Source organism: Lycorma delicatula, chromosome 2, assembly GCF_047948215.1.
Source record: "Lycorma delicatula isolate Av1 chromosome 2, ASM4794821v1, whole genome shotgun sequence".
NCBI classification, from domain to species: Eukaryota; Metazoa; Arthropoda; class Insecta; order Hemiptera; family Fulgoridae; genus Lycorma; species Lycorma delicatula.
In genome coordinates, this window is record NC_134456.1 from 123,386,394 (window position 1) to 123,406,477 (window position 20,084).

Consider the following 20,084-nt stretch of genomic DNA (forward strand, 5'->3'; position numbering starts at 1 on the left):
TAACTTGATTTTATGAGCTTTTTGCCAATAATTCCGTATATTCTAACAATAAAAATAAGGTGAAGAAAATATTGAATTTTGACGCCAAAAGTTTTATTTAAGTAGTTCAGAGGCTAAAGAAACTCAATTATTTACTTATGATTAGGAACAAAGTGGACTTCGCTAAAAATTAAGTGTATTTATTTTAAATGATACTTGTAAAATGTGACTTTTATTTTCACTTTCTTTACATTTTCATTTTTTTTAAATTATATCACAAAAACCAATACCATCATATTTTTATAATTATCAAGATAGAAACAATTAGTAATAAATTATAAATCTTCAATTATACCAAAACAACCTTTTTATTTTTTTTAAACTTAATTCATTGATTCGTATGATATTTCAGATTTCACTAAATATCTAATGTAGTTTTTTTTGATCGGGAACCCTTTAGGTATCTGTATCCCTGTTTAAGTAGTAAGTTCATATTTATATTAAGCATCTGTATATTCATTGTATAGTAATTGTAATTGTTGCTTATTACACGTATGGCACGCCAGACAAATATGTGCTGCTAATTAGAACCCAACAATAATGTACAATATAGACCCAGCCAACATAGCATATTAAAAAATAAACATTACTTTATTGATGAGCAGAAAAATAGTTGTTCGAACAGTAATAGTATAATTCACAAGAGATAATAGTTATTATCTAAAGAAATTATAGAGAAAATGACAAAAAATTGACAATATTTATGTATGGAATGGATACATAACTTGCTACCACCTGACGACGCAATCATTTTTCAGTTAATCAATAAAGTTAGATTTAGAACGTAAACATCAATTATAATGAATGTAACTGGTTAACATTCAGTATAAACTAAAGTTCCAAATAAATGCTATATTATGTGTATTGAGACATATTTGGATTTAAATTGATAATATAGATAAACCTTGTTGAACATACTTAGGGTAACATTCAGCGACATAATTTTATCTCATCATTAAAAGTAAAATTATTGTATTTTTTTAAATAAATTTAATTGACAAAAATAACTTAAAACATCTGTCTTTCAATAGTTTCCGTAGTCCATGATACGAAAGCTAATAATGGTTATTCTAAATTCTTAATGTACTTATTGTTAGATAGCATCATGTACTGGTTTATCGTAAAATATAATTCTCAATATTATTAAGTTCCTTTTCAAACTGATGAAAATTGTTTGATAGAAAATAATTTAAAAAATTATCCGATTGTAAAAATTAAAACCTTTTAACTCAAAAATTACCAAAAAGGCAAACCTAACAAGTAAAAAAACAAATAACAACTGCTATTTAAACGTTGGAAGAATTGCAAAATTATATAGAATTTTCTAATATATTGATTAGAAGTTCGGGGCTTAATGGCAGTAAAGTGTGAGCAATAAGAAAAGTAATAGAACAGAATAAAAGCACTCTGAAATGTAGTTTTATATAAAAAAAGAAAAATGGAAAAGTTTTACAACTCAGAAAATAAGAAATAACAGAGGTAAATTTTTAGAAACCAACTATATTATTCGGATGTATCTTATGAGGTTCAATTTTAGTTAACTCATGGAGAGAAATAACAATAATGTGTAATAAATATGAAAGAAAAAACTACCAGAATACGTACATAGAATATTTAATTTAAATAGAAAAATATATAGATCTAAATAATATTGCACTTTTGAATAATATAGATGTAAAATATTGGGAAAATTATGAAAATATAGATAAATTCATTTATTAATGAAAAGCAAACTAATCTTGAACTGAAAACTTCTATTTAGTTTGTTGTACAACTGAATAAAAACATTATCAGAAATTTTATTTGGACGTAAACCTTATCACATCTTACGTCCTTCAAAACAATTTCGATTGGCGGAATAAATCTTTATCTGAAAATACCACTCTGTTACGTCAGCGGTCGTGAAAGACAAGATAAATTATCGGCAACATTATTTTAATTTTAATGTGTTCTCATATCAATTGTAACAGTTTTAGGTTCAAAACGTATCCACGCATTAAAAAATCTAGAATAGTTAAAACACTGCACGTTACTCTTCATTCTATGTCCTTTTTCTATAAGACATGAATATAAATAAGAGTATACTTTACAGTTTTTGTGTACCTCGAGGCCCAGCAGCACATAAAATTGATTTATAAAACAAACAATGCCTATCTTCTGACGTTATTGTAATAACATATATAATATATAAAAATTGCTATTAAATGCAGAGCAGCATCACAATAAAATATAAAACTTCATACACTTCTGAAAACTTCATAAATATATCTTTCAACACTAAAGTACTTTTCAATAAAAAAAAAAGCTGATAATAATATATTGATATAATGCAAACTGACTGATAATCCTGATGAATTTTAATAATTTTATGATCTACATTATAAAAACCATAGATGTACAATAACTGTGGTTGACCGCAGTCAACCACAATAAGTAGAGGCTTAAAGTACATTGGGGTTGCCGGTTATAATATCTATTTATTATAAGCAAGCTTCAGCAAATTTTTTCCGAAGATCCAAAATATTACTCAAATTAGATTAAAAATTCAACAGCAAATATTCTTCTTATATTCTTTTTATATGGATTTTTAACATCTCCATACTCGTTAAGAAATGAACGCATTTATTATTAACCTGGCAAGCGTTTTTCATGATTTCTTACTTCATATGAAATATTTATATTCCGTAAAAGTAACAATATATAACTGTTTAACAAAATTATCATAAAAAAGTAATTAATTAAAATACAACTCAAACCATAAATTAATTATGAATTATAATTAGAAAAAATACTGGATATTAAAAATTAACTCCATGAAAGTTCCATAAAAAAAAAAACCAGCTGGTCTCTACTAAGTTATGACAACTCACCTGTCAAATGGACAAAAGTTAACTTTTATTGCAAAAGAAAAGGCTGAAGAATACCGTACAATTTCTAATGTTGGGATTCTCTGAAACATAAATGGCTATAGAAATTCTTAAATGCTATGTAATATTCTTGAATGATTATAGAAACCCTATTTCATTTGATGTACCACTAGTCTTTTACAGTTTGATATAAAATTTATAAAAATTCTAGATTTTTAAATGTAAAATTATAATTATTAATAATAATTATTTATAAACGTCTTCATTATTCATAAACCCAAGCTTTCCATTTTTTAAATTTTTTTCAAATATCAGTTTCAAGTTACTTTAATTAATTTCCGTTCATTCAATATTTGAAATGACCTATTCGTAGTAATTTTTATATAATTTATTTTTGGTTTTTTAAAATGATCTTCAAATTTGTTTTAATTATTTTTGTAAGTATGTTAATGATTAGTGCTAATAAAATTATTTATAAAAGTAGGCGGCTATCTACTTAGGAGTAAACATTTCATATTAGAATAAAAAAATAGTAACACCATTTTTCAATAATAATAAAAACAAAAATAAATCTAAAGCTTTTAAATAATCAAAAAAAATTACGCGCGGAATCATAATGCACCAACAATTATGTTATATAAATTTTAGATATTTTTACTATAATTTAATTTTCTTTTTAAATAATTTAAAGTGATAACTAAACATAGTTTTAAGATTTAACACAAAGGATGACAACTGCTAATAATACAGTAGCAGTGATGCCAACTTGGCAAGTTACCATACAGTAGTTACTGTAAATATTAAATAAAACTATTGTTAAACTTGAGAGGACCAAATTTGCTAAAAAAAAAAAAATATAGAAGTCAAGTAACATTAGAAATCCAAGGCAAAGTAATTTAGGCTGTCACCAGTAACATTTTAATGTAGTACAAGAAAAAAAAACAGCCATATCTTTTTGTCAGTACTCCTAAACACGCAATAACCATTTATCCGTTTCAGTACCATACCCATCAGAAAAATGTTTTTTTTAAATTTATTCTTTATTTATTACTTTCCCGCCGAATATAGTTAGAATTGCTATATTAAAGAGGAAAATAGCGTGACCATGTCAAAGATGGGGCATCGATTTTTTTCCAATTCTTTATGTTTTGAAGTCCAACTAGTTCATCACGAAAAAAAAACATGAATGTGCGTACTTACGATACTTGCGTAAGTGTAATGCTTTTCGCCTTTTAAAACCGGTATTTGGATTAAATATCTTTATACATGAGACATTGACAATATTCAATTTTTTTTCAAAATTCGTTAAGAGAGTAAAGGAATTCACGGAAAAATCAGTTTCAATTTTCTTCAGAGACATTTTAGAGGATCATTACTAAAGCAATTTTGTTACCTACAATGCGTATACAAATAATCTCAAAAAATTCAAAGAATCAATCCCCATCTCTTAAAATTTAAATATATGTTTTTTTCCTCTTTTGCTCTATCCCCGTTCGGCTTAAATAATTTTCAAACATTTTTTTTAACAGATATACTGAATATATATCACGAAATGTCTGCGTTTTTTAAATTTATAGACCACTGACCTAAAATTGAGAAAGGTTTTTTGGAAATTTTTTTCTTATTTTACCTTTTATTGAAGGAGATGGTAGATTTAGAGAAAACTTTACTTAGGCATATCCGTTATTCTTATCTAGATACAAACATTTTTGGAAAAACTTTCTTTAAATTTATTTTTCATCTATTTATATATACCTTTTTTCCTGTAACTCTAATTTTCATTATGAATTTTTGTTGTATTTTTCTTTTCGTTATTATTTTATAAAAAGATGAAATAATTTCATTATAAAAATAAAAGTCGGGCTTTTAATGTTTGAATTGCAGATACTTTTGCAAATCACATTGCAAAGAGTTAGCACTGAAAAAGCTGTGAAAGGTGTTGTATGACCTAAACAGCGTAGCCGGGAAACTTATGCTCAGTAAAGTTACTAAGAGACAAGTAGATGCGATTTTCGTATATCGTAGAAAATCCTGCCATGTACTCGACGGGGAATCTTATTCTTTAAGAGTTTGGGTGTTTGCGTCACCACAGCTCTAACTTCTGCAGATTTTTCCCCACTACACTTTGGTCTGCCCACTACACTCCGACAGTCCCTGAGTGAATAAAAATAAGCTATCTGTTTGTCCGTGAGCGACCATACTTAGCAAACCCTAGACGCTCCTTCCAGTGTCAGGGTTTTGGTAACACCAAAATTAGTTGCACAAAGAAACAAGTTTCTGCACGTTGCAGTTGTATGGGACATGATGATAGTAAATGTACTGAAGCTAAAGTGCATAAAATATAAGGGTCCACATTCGGCATCCTTATATCCCTTATATCCGAATGTGGATCCCTTACTCACAAAGAGAGCATTCTCAAGAATGCTTCCTTTGTGAGGAAGAACAGGCAATATTAAGGATTATTACTGAGCAGATAGTGTCCTTTCCTCGAAGAGCAGAAAGTGCTCTTCGGATATATAGAAAATACCTCAAAATGAGGAATCCTGTATAGCCCGGTGTTTGTTTTGCCTCTTCCCAACAATGTACAAAATGAGAACGAGTATGTACACTCGTTCTCATTTTGTACATTGTACAATCTCATTTTGTACCCTGCAAGGGACTGACCAAGTTGATCCCAGCTTTTGAGGACTAAAAGCTACTTCTGCTGTTGCATTGTTAAGTACAGGTAAGAAGAAGAATATTTTTGGTGGAAAAGCCAAGAGTGGTTCATCGAAAACCAAAACCACTTCAGTCGGTACACAACCCCATAGAATTACTGCTGCACCAACAACGCAGCAAACATCTCTATGAAGGGATCTACAAAAAATCTCCGGCCTCCCAGGCTTCCAAATTCTCACCACCATCTCGAGTTATCTTCGAGAATGGCGGCAGTTGAAGTGCCCGGAGAAATAAATCATTTCCTAAAAGTTTCAAACACTAAAAAGAATACCCGGTTTATACATGATAAATAATCAGCAAGCAGTGCGTTTTACACAGTAAAGAAAAACTAATTTTATGTATATAAGTATTATTTTATTTATTATGTATATAAGTATTATTTTATTTATTATGTATATAAATATTAAGTATACGAGAAGATATCAAAATTCTATTAAAGGAAGAAAATTCTTTAATGCTGTGTCTACAGGGAACTCGCCTCCGTTATCAGGATGAAGTCTTTTCGCGGATACATCTGCGAGAGATGCGATCAACCAGCTGAGGGTGTGGCTGTTTTCCTGAAGAAAATCATATTGGCCACGTGGATTCCACTGGATACAAACATCCCTGCAGTCTCAGTAAAGATATTGGCGCCATTTAAAATGAATATCTGAAAATATTATCTTTCCGTAAATTCTGATATCAGTGAGTGTGAACTGTCCAAAATATTTTCACAGATTCTTTTGCCCTTCCTAATAATAGGCAATTTCAACGCCCATCACTATTTTCATCATCATATTTTTCCCGAGGCACTATAGTTGATCGACGGAAGCAGAACTTGGATCTTTGCTTGTTGAACGATGTGTCGTATACGTTTATGTCATCTTCATCAGATATATTTTCGTGCATTAATCTGTCCTTATGTTCAGAATCCCTGCTCCTCGTCTTACCTGGCGCGTTTCCGAGACCTTTTTGTAAGCGATCGCATACCAGTTGCTATCTCAGTCGGTAATAGTGATTTGCCTCATAGTTCGTTACGCAGATGGGTGGTCCACTAGTGAAGTGTGTGGTGAACCACCTCTTTCGAGCAGACGAAACCAAATTATCCGCTCCTATGTAGGTTGCATTTAAGCGCAACCAAATCATCTGACCTTTGATGCGGTGTTTTCCAACCAGCGTGTTATTCGATATCAGGAAATGCAGAGATCTACGGCCTCGCTAGGTATCAGAGCTCATCGCCTTTTCTTATCTCTAAATATACGACTACCTTTAGGTGTTTACAGTTAACTCAACGTTATTACCCCTCTTGACGACCTAACCTAGTAAATTATTGCTTTAGTTTTTGTTGATAAAATAAAACACCTGAGTCCGGTTACCTTACAAGAAAAGTTTTATAATTTTGTTAATAGCATAAATCCCGATGTTATAATTTATACAGACTGCTTGAAACATAACAATTTTTCTGGCTGTACTATTGTGGTTGGCAACAAAACTTACATGTTTGGCCTTCCCAGCATAGTCAATATTTTGGTTGCGGAGCTATCTAATGTGAAGTACAGGTACTTCACATGCCCACAAGGGTGGGTATGTGAGGTGTATTTCCCCCTTCCTTAAGTAATGCACACCAGCTGTACCAGGAAGGACGGGTAGCCAGGGGTGGAGATTTGGTCGATAGTGCGCAGGAACACATACACATTTAATAACATCTTGCAGAACCTGTTGGCGAGCCCGACACTGCCTATGCGCCCGTAAATGGGGTTTCCTCCTCTTTAAAAAAAATATATATATATAAATAGTCCAACGTTTAGACTCGTACTTGTCTATTCAGATTCCATAAGTGACTTGTAGGCGATTAGTAACATGTACTCCAGACACTTTGTTGTCTGTGATGTACAGTCACATCATCATTTCTAAAATGACTTAGCGTAATACAACTGTTAACTTCTGCTGGATTCCCAGCCATATTAAAATTTTCAGGCAATGAGTGTGTGGGTTTTCTAAAGAATGTGGTCCGAGTTGACTGGCAAAGTGAATGGAATGCTACTATAGACAATAAACTACGTCTAGTTAAGAACACTGTGTCACCGTGGAGCTCTTCATGCAGGAATAGACGTTGAGAGAAGGTTATTAACTGCCGTTTGCGAATAGAGCACTCAAATTTTTCTCATGACTCAGAGCGATGCACCCGTTTCTATTTGCTACGACTGCCAAGTAAATGTACACCACATCCTTGCGGACTGTTTCTGTTATGAGTCATTGCGTCGAAAGTATAAACTAGGAGCTAATATCCGAAATATCGAAGGGAAAAATATAGCGATGTTATCGAATGTCTTACGATTCCTTAAGGTCTTGCATCTGAATTCTAAAATTTGGGTATTCATGCAATTTTTTTGTCTATTTATTTTTTCAATTCTTTTAAATTAAATTTCAAGTACTGTTTCATTGTGTTTTAATTCTCTTTTAGCATAATACGTAGGCGTTTTCCATCTATGTTGTGATTTTGTATTACTGTTGTGTAATTTTCATGTTAATTTTTAATATTTAATTGTTAAATGTATATAATGTATATAATATTGAGTCCGGACGCTGATGACGTCACTTCGTTGTACGCCCAGAAAAAAAGTTTTTAAATAATCTTGTAAAAAATTGTCACATTCATTCTTATAATTCCGGTAAAAGTATTCCAACACAAAAAAAAAATATAGGTGATAAAGTCCAACTGATTGACTAATTATTATCGCTATGTAACCCATAATAAAACTATTAGTAAATTATTAATCAGTGAATCTTTAATTGATTTGTCTATTAATTCTTTTATTGATTAAATTATTTAATTGATTTCAGTTATTATTAGATTATTATTAATTAACGGATACATCCGTAACCGTGTAATATGTACCGGTACATACATTGGCGCAGGAAATGAAAGCCTATGTACTAGCATTTTGCTTGCATTGGCCTCTTTTACAACCAAATTAAAACCATTGTCATTTTCTGTTTGTTTTTTGTGGTATGGTAATATAAAAACAGGTATCATAAACTTGCTGTAGCGTAAGTAGTTGTTGAGTTTTATTCTACATTTTATATAGATATGATCTAGGCCTACTGTTGTATAGAAACTAATAATAGTAGAATCACTCATGAATCATACCTAACTAATGTGCTATTAATGAAGAGTTGTAAACACAAAGTAATTCTAAGAATTTCATTTACTTATTTTTAATCTACTCTAATCATTGCGCTGTAAATAATCATATGTCACACATCGCTTGTAATTATGTTCTAGAAACATTTATTGCGGAGTATTTTTTTTACCTAATGAAGTGAATAGCCGTTAGTATTTATAATTTACTACTTGCTGTGTTGTTTTCATTTAAGTCTTTTGTCATAAACTCAGTCATTTAACTTTTTAATATTTCAATATAGTTATTTTCTTTTAAAATGCCCAAGTTAAGATGAAAAGGTGCAGTAGTTCATAGTCAGAGGAGGGAAATTGTATTCAATGTTAATAATCTCTTTTTACAACAATGCTGGAACCGAAATAGTTAGGAAAACTTAAGTGCTGAACGGTTGTTCAAGCGACAAAAGTAACAAAACTAAAGTCTAAAGAATTATAACTTAAGGGTTATCAAATGAAAATGAAAAGCCATACCTTGTTTATTTCGCCAAGAAAATGTGTAAATCGCCCTAGTACTGTATGCAATTTCGATTCTTTTGACACAGGTGCTTTGAGATGTTTAATAAATAGATTTTATGTAACCAAAAAATGCGTTTCTGCAATGAAGAGAATTATGCAAAAAGCCCGAGAAAGTGAAGTTAATTCCAAAGGGAGAGAAAGATCTTTAACAAGAATATTAAGTAAATATTCTTAATATTCTTAAATATTAAGTAAATATTCTCTGATTTAGATGGAAAAATACAGAAGATAACCGGAAAATACTAATACTATAAAATAATAAATAATAATTTCATTCTTTGCATTAAAATGCAAAATGAAATTTCTACGACAAATTTCCCTGCTTCGCAAAGAAGGAAGACCTATCGTATACACAGATGAAACCTACATTCACAGAAGTCATGCGACACCAAAATCGTGGGCAGACACAACAAACCTTCATGAGGGACTGAAAACACCAGTATCCCAGGGCTCACTATTAATAACTGTTCATGCCGGCTATAATAAAGGATTCATTAACAATGCTTTACTCATGTACGAGTCAAATAAGAAAGCAGATTATGACAAATCGATGGATTCGTAAAAGTACACGAAATGGTTACGGGAGAAGTGTATTCCCAACCTGCCACCTTGGTCGGTAATTGTACTAGATAACGCATCGTATCACAACGTTCTGGTACAAAAGCAGCCTAATTCTAACTCTTTAAAAAGGGATATGATAAATTGGTTAGCCGAACAACGAATTAACTGTTATGAATTAACTGGTTCTCCTGTTATGACGAATACTGAATTATACGATATTATAAAATTTCACAAAGAAAATCAAAAGAAATTTCTAATAGACGACATTTTCAAAAATTATAGTCACACAGTTCTACGATTGCCACCTTATCAACTTGACTTAAATCCCATCAAATGATTTGGAGTCAAGTGAAAGGGCAAGTAGGTAAAATAAATACAACTTATAACATGTAGGACGTTCTTAAGTTAGCTGAAGAGGAATTTCGTAGTGTATGAAGTTGAGTGGAGCAATGTGTATGAGCATGTTGTCAACGTTGAAAAAAATACAATGAAGATGAACATTTATATGATGTGGATATCGACAATTTTGTGATAAATATGAATTCAGAATCGGACAACGAGCTCTTTAGAATCTACCGACAGTGACATCGGAATTTGCGAGCTACAGTAATAAAGTGAGTAGAAAAAATAATTATTTAAAGTACTTTAAAATAATAACATTAATTGGGATACTAAATCAGTTTTAATTAAATAGCATCGCATATATTTTTGTTATAAATAACATCTATATTATACTGACAATGTTTTCAGTCGGTCTATTACCGTGCCAAATGTTTACTGAATGCTAGTAGTTGTTTGTGCCAACTTACGTGTCAATAGTTCCACGATACTGTATTATTAGGTCTATACTAACATTATAATATTAATTATAATCGGTCTGTTTATATTGGTTCAGGTGTAATAAAAGTGATGGTTTAACTAAAATATAATAAATTCACTTATAAAACACGTATACTCGTAAATAATTAATTTACAGAATGCATTACATTAGAAACGATGATCGATTATAACTGCATTTCTATAATAATTCTATAACAATAAGAGTATTATTCAGGGAATAAAAAGGGTTAGGGTAATATTATCACGCAGAAGCATAAACGTTAAACAAAAAAAAAAATAATATGGTAAAAAATAACAGAGATTAAAAACTCTTATATAGTAGTTTGAGCCACCGATTTAAAGTAGATTGTTAAAAAACAAGAGGGATTTTCATTTTTTATTATCCTAAAAAAGAACAATACTCACTCAACAGCATCAAACAAAACAATAAAAATATTTCCATGTTTCAGAGAATAGTATTTCTGCTACGAAAAAGAATCTTGCTATGCTTATGTTGTCATTTTCAAAAAATAACATTTAAAATATTATGTGAGCAAAATACTTCGTACTAATATTTTATAAACTTATTAATTACAGAAATGTTTAATCTCGATCATTTAACATATTCTTAAACATGTATTTTCAATAAGTCTATCTTTTAATTTACACCATCAAAATGTTTTTACCGACTTTTCGAAAAAAATACGTTTTGAAGTATGAGGAGTACGAAAACGCCATTCGCATAATGTTTATCTTGAATATATATATATATATATATATATATATATATATAAAATATATATTCACATAATGTTTTTCGTGAATATATATATATATGTGTATATATATATATATATATATATATGTGTGTATATATATATATATATCAATTCCTTATTTGTTAGCTCCAGTATAGAAAAACATCTTATCCTAAGTGACTTGATCTGTATTGTATTCTGATTTAAATAAAGGATTTTATTATATCATTTAAATTATTATTAAAGCTGATTTCACTAAATCAGAAAAATATTACAAGAACTTTATACTTGCCCGTTTTATAAAATTAATGTTATATATTATAATTTCTCATGTATTATAAACAAGAGGAATTTCCAAAATTTACTAAACTAAAATGTATTATTATATTATTTGTTAATTTATATTAAATGTAGATCATACATTATTAAATCTTATACAATGTAAGTAGTTTAAAATTGAAGCTATTAACAATTTTTTTTTTTTTTTTTTATGAAGTGGGGAACCGTATTAAAATAGTACATTATGCAACAAGCGTGCAATGAGAGCCATTCCCGCACGAGTGGAAAGAAAGTTACGACACGAGCCTTGGAGTCGTAAACTTTGCAAGAGGGCATACTCTAAGGTATTGCATACCGTATTTTTTTAACGGCTGAGAAAATATTAGGATTATTGATTTAAATCGTTAACATACATTGTTTACGGAATATATTTTTTAATTTCTCAAAAAATATAATAAACAACACATTTCTGTGGCAATAAATTATTAGTCGTCATTAGTTCTTCATTTTTTTAATATCGATCGGTGTTAAAGACATTTTTCCCTCAAAATCCGACATAATTAAGAAAAGAATAAACAATTTAATATAGAAGAAACTTAGTTACCTACTGGTGTACTTTCAAATTAACCTCTGCTTGCTACTACTAAATCGGATTAAAATAAAATTAAAAAAACAGCCCATATATTAAATAATACCCACTTCTGACTAGTCCGTGGTTGAAAAGGGATTGATTGAACACCTGCAACATAATGAAAATCTGTTTCATAATGACTATGATTATGATATAGGTTTCAGCCAAGTAATTCAGACTTATAATACACCCGTAGAAAAAAAACCTAAAAAAACCTAAAAACCTTCAGACAGTAACTACAACTCTATTTAACCGAAACCCTTCGAATTCGAAGCATAGGTAGCACAGTTCATTATATTTGTAGTGGATATACCTACAGCAAGAAAATATTACAAGAACTGATAAATTCCCCGATAAACGATATCATTTATTTATCTATATGATCTTGGTGACATCTGAAAGTCACCAAGATAAATGTATTGTATATCAAAACGACACGATGATGTAACGTTTGGAAATAATATCGAGGAGCAGGTATAGTTAAAATCTTAACTGATCTTTAATGAAAAATAACCGACTTCAGCAAAAAGTACAGACAAGGTGTAATTGCCAATATAAGTAAAAAAAAAAAAACGGTTGAATAAATATAAATAATTATAATAATCAGTCCGATTATTATATAATTATAATAATCAGTTATCTTTTGCTACCATCAGCTATGCTGTATAAAGCTTAAACACAGTTATAAACCCAAGAAATACAGATTACTGATCGCTATAAAATTTAATGACTGGTGAGTTAGAATCTGAAACGCGTAAACGATATACTTTCATCCTTTCTTACGTTACTACTATAAGTGAGTAAGGTTCCTAAATGAAGTACATAAAGACACGAATAAGATGAAAATTTTCAAAATCGAGGCATAAAACAAATATTAAAATTTTTCCCTGAAATAATTTGAAGTTAAAAATCAATTCACGTTATAATTTCTCACATCTGCAATAACTGAGTAGTTTGTTCATATATTAACTTCACAATAAGAAATGCCTCATTCTTTTTCTATTGGTCATACGCATTTTTCGGAGTTCTGTAAAAATGTTAAGAAAAGGTTCAGTCCATTTCTCAAAATTGTTTTTCTTTCTTATTATTTCTTTGTTTTATCATTAATTTTACTTTGATTTTCTGGTTTTTTAATAAAAAATTCTGTAAGGGAAATTGTTGAATAAGTTAAAATTTTAGGTAATAAATTTTTGTTTTTAATTTCTCAACGTTCTGATGTAAACTTATATCCAAAAATGCAAAACTAGGGAAAAACTCAGTAGTAATATGTTTGTATGTGTAAGTGTGTTTTGAAACCTATTTTGTTAATTATTACTGAAACTATACTTCTAATGATGACACGAAAAGAAACTTGTGTGACTCATACATGCTTTAAAGTTTTATGAAAATCAGGAAACTTCCCATTAAACTTACTACTACTATATCCACGGTAGATGAATTTTTATTAAAACTAAATTTTTGAAGAAAGTTAGCTGTAGTGTAGAATTATTTAAATCTCCCTCACCGCTAAGACCAAAAATAAAAATTTAATAACTGTACAAAAGAGTGGGATTACACCTTTCGGAAACAAGATTTCACTTTGAATTTACCTTTATTTTGATGAAACGTCTACTTGGACGTTTGAAAAACAAGTAGTAACAGTGGAAAAGAAATTTAATATACTTCCTTCACACCCCTCTCACCAAATAAAAATTTATCTTAATGTACAAGGTTTTAAAAGCTTTACGTTTGAATATATGATACGTGTATAAGTACGAACCGAAGTTGCAGTCAAGTGAGAGAAATTTTAAATTTTAAAACCTTTAACAACTATTAACTCGCTTAACATATTCTAAAACATTTGTTTCAAATGTTTTCCAGAAAACTTATGAATAAATAAAAGTAACTATCAGAGTTCCAAAAAAAAAATATTATTAATAGCTTTCAAATTTATTACTGGGAGAAGGATTAATGTTAATCTATATACAAAAGTCATCCAGCATTATCGCTTAAGTTTTTAACCTATAATTAATTAAACAGTTCGAATAAGAGTACGTTAAATCGCATTCAGTTGCCTAATAGTCCTATCACGATAATCAAATACGTATAAACAGTGTTAACTTTATCTGTTATTTCCGAGCTATTAAAATAAATAATACAGGAAAAGAATTGTCATCAATCAAAAAACGGTACTAAGAGATTAAAATTCTGAAATTTTAGAATATCTCTAAAAAACCCGAATATTTAATATATTCCGTTTATACCGATCTGTTAATAGATATTAATACGTATGTAGGCTACTCTTGCAAGTTGTCTATTTGTCTTTATATCTAATAAAAAGTTAAATCTACAATCTTTAAATGTGAGGATGTATTTGAGAATTGAATTCATTAAATTAAAAAATAATATATGGATTAAATGTGGGACGGTATCAAGTTGTTTCTATATCTAAAAAGGAAAATCGAACATTTGTTTGTTTTAATTTCTGTTTTTTATTTTTTTATTTTTAGTGCATCAATGTGATTAACAACAGAATAAAGATATTGGATATAAAAGATAAAGCAATCCCTCCATTAAAAACTGAAATCAGGTCTCCATTGTGCCTTTCATCGATTCTACTGTAGACAAAAATATTTCAATATTAAAGTGGTAATATATACACCATTGTTAAAAAAATATTTTGTAAATGTGACGAACATTTTACTATTTCAATTTATCGAACTTTAATTTTTGTATTAATTTTTTTTTTCATTGAGTTATTAACTGGAGGAGAGCATCTTTTAATTCTTATCACAAAGAATTAAGAAATAAGTATAAAAATTGTTTTAAAAATAAAAATATCCAAAAATAGTATCTAAATTAGATGGTACACCTCAAATAAGTGTAAATACTACAAAATTAGTACACCTCAAAATTTATTTGAGGTGTAAATGTTCATAACTATTCACTACTATCGATCTAGAACGTGATTTATGCTCTTTTTTTTAATTAATTAGTTCAGGCTGAGATAAAATTAATCTCAAATAAAATTAATAAGTTTAAAATTAAAACTTATTAAGCGGAGAGAAGAATAAAATTTTTAACAAAACAAAATTCAGGAAAATTCAGGGTAATATAGTTGTCATAGTTTCCTTTTTTGTAATTTTTCTTTCAATAATGCTCTTTTTCAAAATGATTTTCTAATTAATCGCTTACAACAAAAAATACAATAAAACCATGCAAATTTCAATACCTTATACAATGAGCACAGATACCCTTTATTTTTGTAACTAAAATATTACACCATGCAGCAACTGATCTAATTAATACGGTGAATAACTGATGATGAAATTTAGATCCTTTTCCATAATTAATAATAAAGTCTTCTTACCTATTTAAAGAAGACTTAAGCATTACAAAATGGGATTTCAGAATTAATATCTTACTTAAACTTTAGTACTTCTATTCATTCAACAGTTCATTACAAAATTCATTTTACTTCTGTTAAAGCAATCATCCAGTTATACTACTTCTAATATCGACACTTTAATAACTTAACACACATGTAAAATTACTTGTGTATCTTGTACTTTATAAGAAACAAAAGTTACTTGAATTTCATCAAAGAAGTAAATTAAACAAAAAGAAATGTTGTTAATAAGTATTTTCGTAAAATTGTTATCAAAGAGAAATAAATTATGTTACTTCTTGGATCTATATATAACTAGATTTACATTATTGTTAACTGGACTATTAACTAAGCACATTCTCGACTAAAATAAAAGATGTCACGAAATACTCTCTGTAAGGTCGTACTCATTTTTTTCGTACGAAAATAGTATCAGTTAGAAACTTAAATAAACTAATATGAAACTAAGCACTCCGTTACCCACATTTACTGTGTCACTTTATAAATTAGTTTTTTTATTAAAAAAAAGTGAACCAAACTTCTTAATATTGATCAGTTGAAAAAAAAAACTTTTATTCAGATGTCAACAACCGTAAGACTTAAATATGATGTGGACATCACATGACTTCCTTGTACACCTATTAAATTACATATACACATTTTTTGCTGCACTTCATTTAAACTTATTTCACTTGAAAGTGAAATACGATCCTCCAATTCTTTAATAAAGTGAACAGTTACACAATTGCTAAAACTAGAGAGCGTGTATACAAATTATCAGAAGAATTATATCAAATTAAACAGCAACTAGATGACTGGCAACAAAAAACAAATAAACGAAATGATGATCAACTCCGACTTAGGGAGAAAATTGTCCGACAATATCAGAGGAGTAATGAACTAAAAGATAAGAATTTTTTGCAATTTATTAAAGACCGGACATGTACGCCCCACTGTGGGAACCCCACTGAGGGTTTATTTTTCAGTCACTCTGTAGTGCGGACATGTACGCCCCACTATATATGTTGTTCTTGTGAGGGTTTATTTTTCAGTCACTCTGTAGTGACTTTAATGTAGGTAAGATCAAACCGAAATTCCAGAATAATAAAATACAATTAAACAGAAATTAAACTACAAAATCCAAACATAATACGATTCTAGATTATAATTTTCAATTAATATTAAATAATCAAATGTAATAAATATATTACATATACACATACGTAATAATACCTATTAAATTACATATACACATTTTTCAAAGACCATAAAATTTTATTTCACTAATAACTTCTGAATTTTTTCATATTTTTATTTTTTTTATTGCTATTATTAATTATTGTAAAACGTTTTAACAATCAAGAATTAATGATTATTAATAAATCAATACATTTAAATTAAAAAAAAGTTAGAAAAAAAAAGGAGATGAAGTCTGATTCGAACCGATGTGCCTTCCCTTGTAAGATCCAAATATTTCATTAGTAAAAATTTTATTTGGTTATAACTCTGAAACCAGTGAAAATAAATACCACTTATCGTTGAAAAGCCCTGAATAAAGGTTTGTTACTGCAGTTAAGAAAACACCAAAATCCAATTTTTGGGGGATTTTGGGGATTTTTGGTTCAATCGACTGCAGTCAAAATGGGAGGTGCACAACTAGATGTTACGACAATCCTAAATCTTAAATTTCAATATCCTACGACTAATCGTTTTTGAGTTATGCGAGATACGTACATACGTACGTAAGTACAGTCGTCACGCCGAAAATGGCGAAAATGAATTCAGGGATGGACAAAATGGATATTTCCGTTGAAATCTGAATACCGGAATTTTTTGCGATCACAATATCGCCTTTAATTTGTACAAGGAAGTAAAAACAACAAATGTTAATACGAATTGCAAAAAAAATAAATTGTATTTGATTATTACTTATTCGAATTATTATACAGTTTTAAAACATGAATTAAAAACTTATCAAGATTTAATGCAATGAGGATACATTAAAATCTTGAAAAGAAAACCAGATACAGTACAATTGAACAACTTCATAAGAGTATAGTTGTGATAGTTGTAGCCAGTGAAACATGGATGTCGCTAAAATATGCATGAGTAACAGCGAGATCCTGGCTTCAGAAACGGAATTTTTATTTATGTTTTGTGACTCGGTGACGGATAGAATATAGAATGATGGACACGAGGTCCCAAGAAATTTTTTAAACATTCCAGCCTATGGACTTTCTGTGTATATCAAGTGAAACAAGTGTACATGGAGGTACAAGTGAAACAATTGGTAAAGAGATAAAGAAAAAAATAATTGAATTTTAGAACATGAAAAATTCAGCCTTTTTAAATGATTATGTTTTTTATGATGAAAATGGCATTATTTAATCACTAAATATTAAAAATTTGTTAAAAAAATAATAATAAAACAAAAAATTATTTAATTATTTACTAGAAGTTTTTTATTGGTTTTCTTAAGTAAAAAAATTTTCTGTTTCACAAAAATTAAATTAGATGCTTCGTAAATACTCTGTATGGGCAATACAACACAACACCAAGAAACAAAATCTATTAATGCTCGTGTGTACATAGATTTATTTATAATTTATTTTTCTGAAGTTCTGTATTATGACAAACGTAAAATTACACAAATTCGTAATATTTTTCTTCTCTTAAACTATTACGTTGTAATTATATCTTAAAAAGTTAGAAAAATTAGTTTCATTGGAAGGTAACCAACTCAATTTCAGTGCTCCAGCATGTAGTTGTAATTTCAACAAAATGCTATGCAAAATTAATCATTTGAATAGCAAGTAATAATGTAAAAAAAATAAATAAAGTCAGCTACAAATTTATCACGTTGTAAGGCTAAGTGAATATTAGTCTATACTATAGAATACTACATCATCAATGTCGACTTTTCCCCGCAGTAAGAGAACAAAACAGAAAGATATCAATTAACAGTTAATATTTTATTGTTTTAAATTATATGATGGTATTTATTTTATATTAATAAAATAATTATTCTAAATTAAATTTATTACCGCAATTGTAATGAATAGCTCACAATTGCAATGAATAGCTGGTATAGTGGTGGTTAACTCGTCGTGCAAATCAGTTGTTTAAAAGCTGATATTCGAGGACGAGGTTCTGACGTTCAAATTCTAGTAAAAGCTAGATGGTTTTTTTCTGGATCTGAATTCTATACAGTGATTATTACTGGTACAAAGTACGTTATACTTTGGTGGTTGGGATTCAATTAACCACACGTCTTAAGAATGGTCATCGGCCTGGGTCTGTACAAGACTGCACCTTATTTACATGTCATATATATATCATCCTCATCTCATTTGGCCTGCTGGGGAGGGGGTTGAACAGATTGCAATGTATACATTAGAAAAATATAAAAAAATATATTTTTTAGAATGATTAAATAAACATCACAAACTACAAAAAATAATTTATCGTGTTTGTTTTTCATTTATTTTATTTTGTATCGTTGTATACGTTATGAAACAATAGATAAATATTTTGAAAAATATCAATTTAAAAAATACTCATTTTCTTATAATATTTCAGCGACAATTTCCTAAATATTTCGCCAAAATAGAAGTCTTAATATAAATAAAAAATCATTGTATGTACGAGTATGTGTGAGATTAAGTATGTTTCTTTCTTTAATTGATTGTTTCTTTGTTCGTTCCACGACTCTTCCTAAATCACAGGACCGATTTCAACCAAACTTGGGACAATTATTATTTACTAACTGAGCAAAATTGCTGTGGGTATTAGACATCTATATCCCAACCGCTGTAGTAGTTGGAAGGGATGAGAACCTTAAAACATTATAAAAGGTAACATTCTGGAATTTTTGGGCATATTCTACAATAATTTCAAACACTATTACATTTTTTAAATTTGTAGATTCTCCTAAACGTTTCTAAAATATTTTGGAGAATTCTAGACCATTTTAGAATTTTTTGAACATTATTAGATTTTGGAACAAGAAGGAAAGACAAAAAATGTTGTTTATGGGCAAGCATTGGATTAGTCAAAGTCGTTGCAGTCTTGGACTCTGCTGGGTTGATGTTTGAAAACTGTGTTATTTGAATGTATATTGTACATTTATTCATATTTGTATTACGACATTAGATATATGTATAATGTACTCGTACATTTGTATGTGATCTTCGTATACAATTTATAGCTGTCTATAACATCTTTCCTGATGCTCAAGACAGAATTAATTAATTTAACTAAATTCAGAAAATTAAAATCAAATCAAATAAAGATTAAATTAATTTTTAGTATTTTTATATTTGCATAAGTTATTGAATTGTGTATTGTTTGAAAATGTAAAATGCTTGTT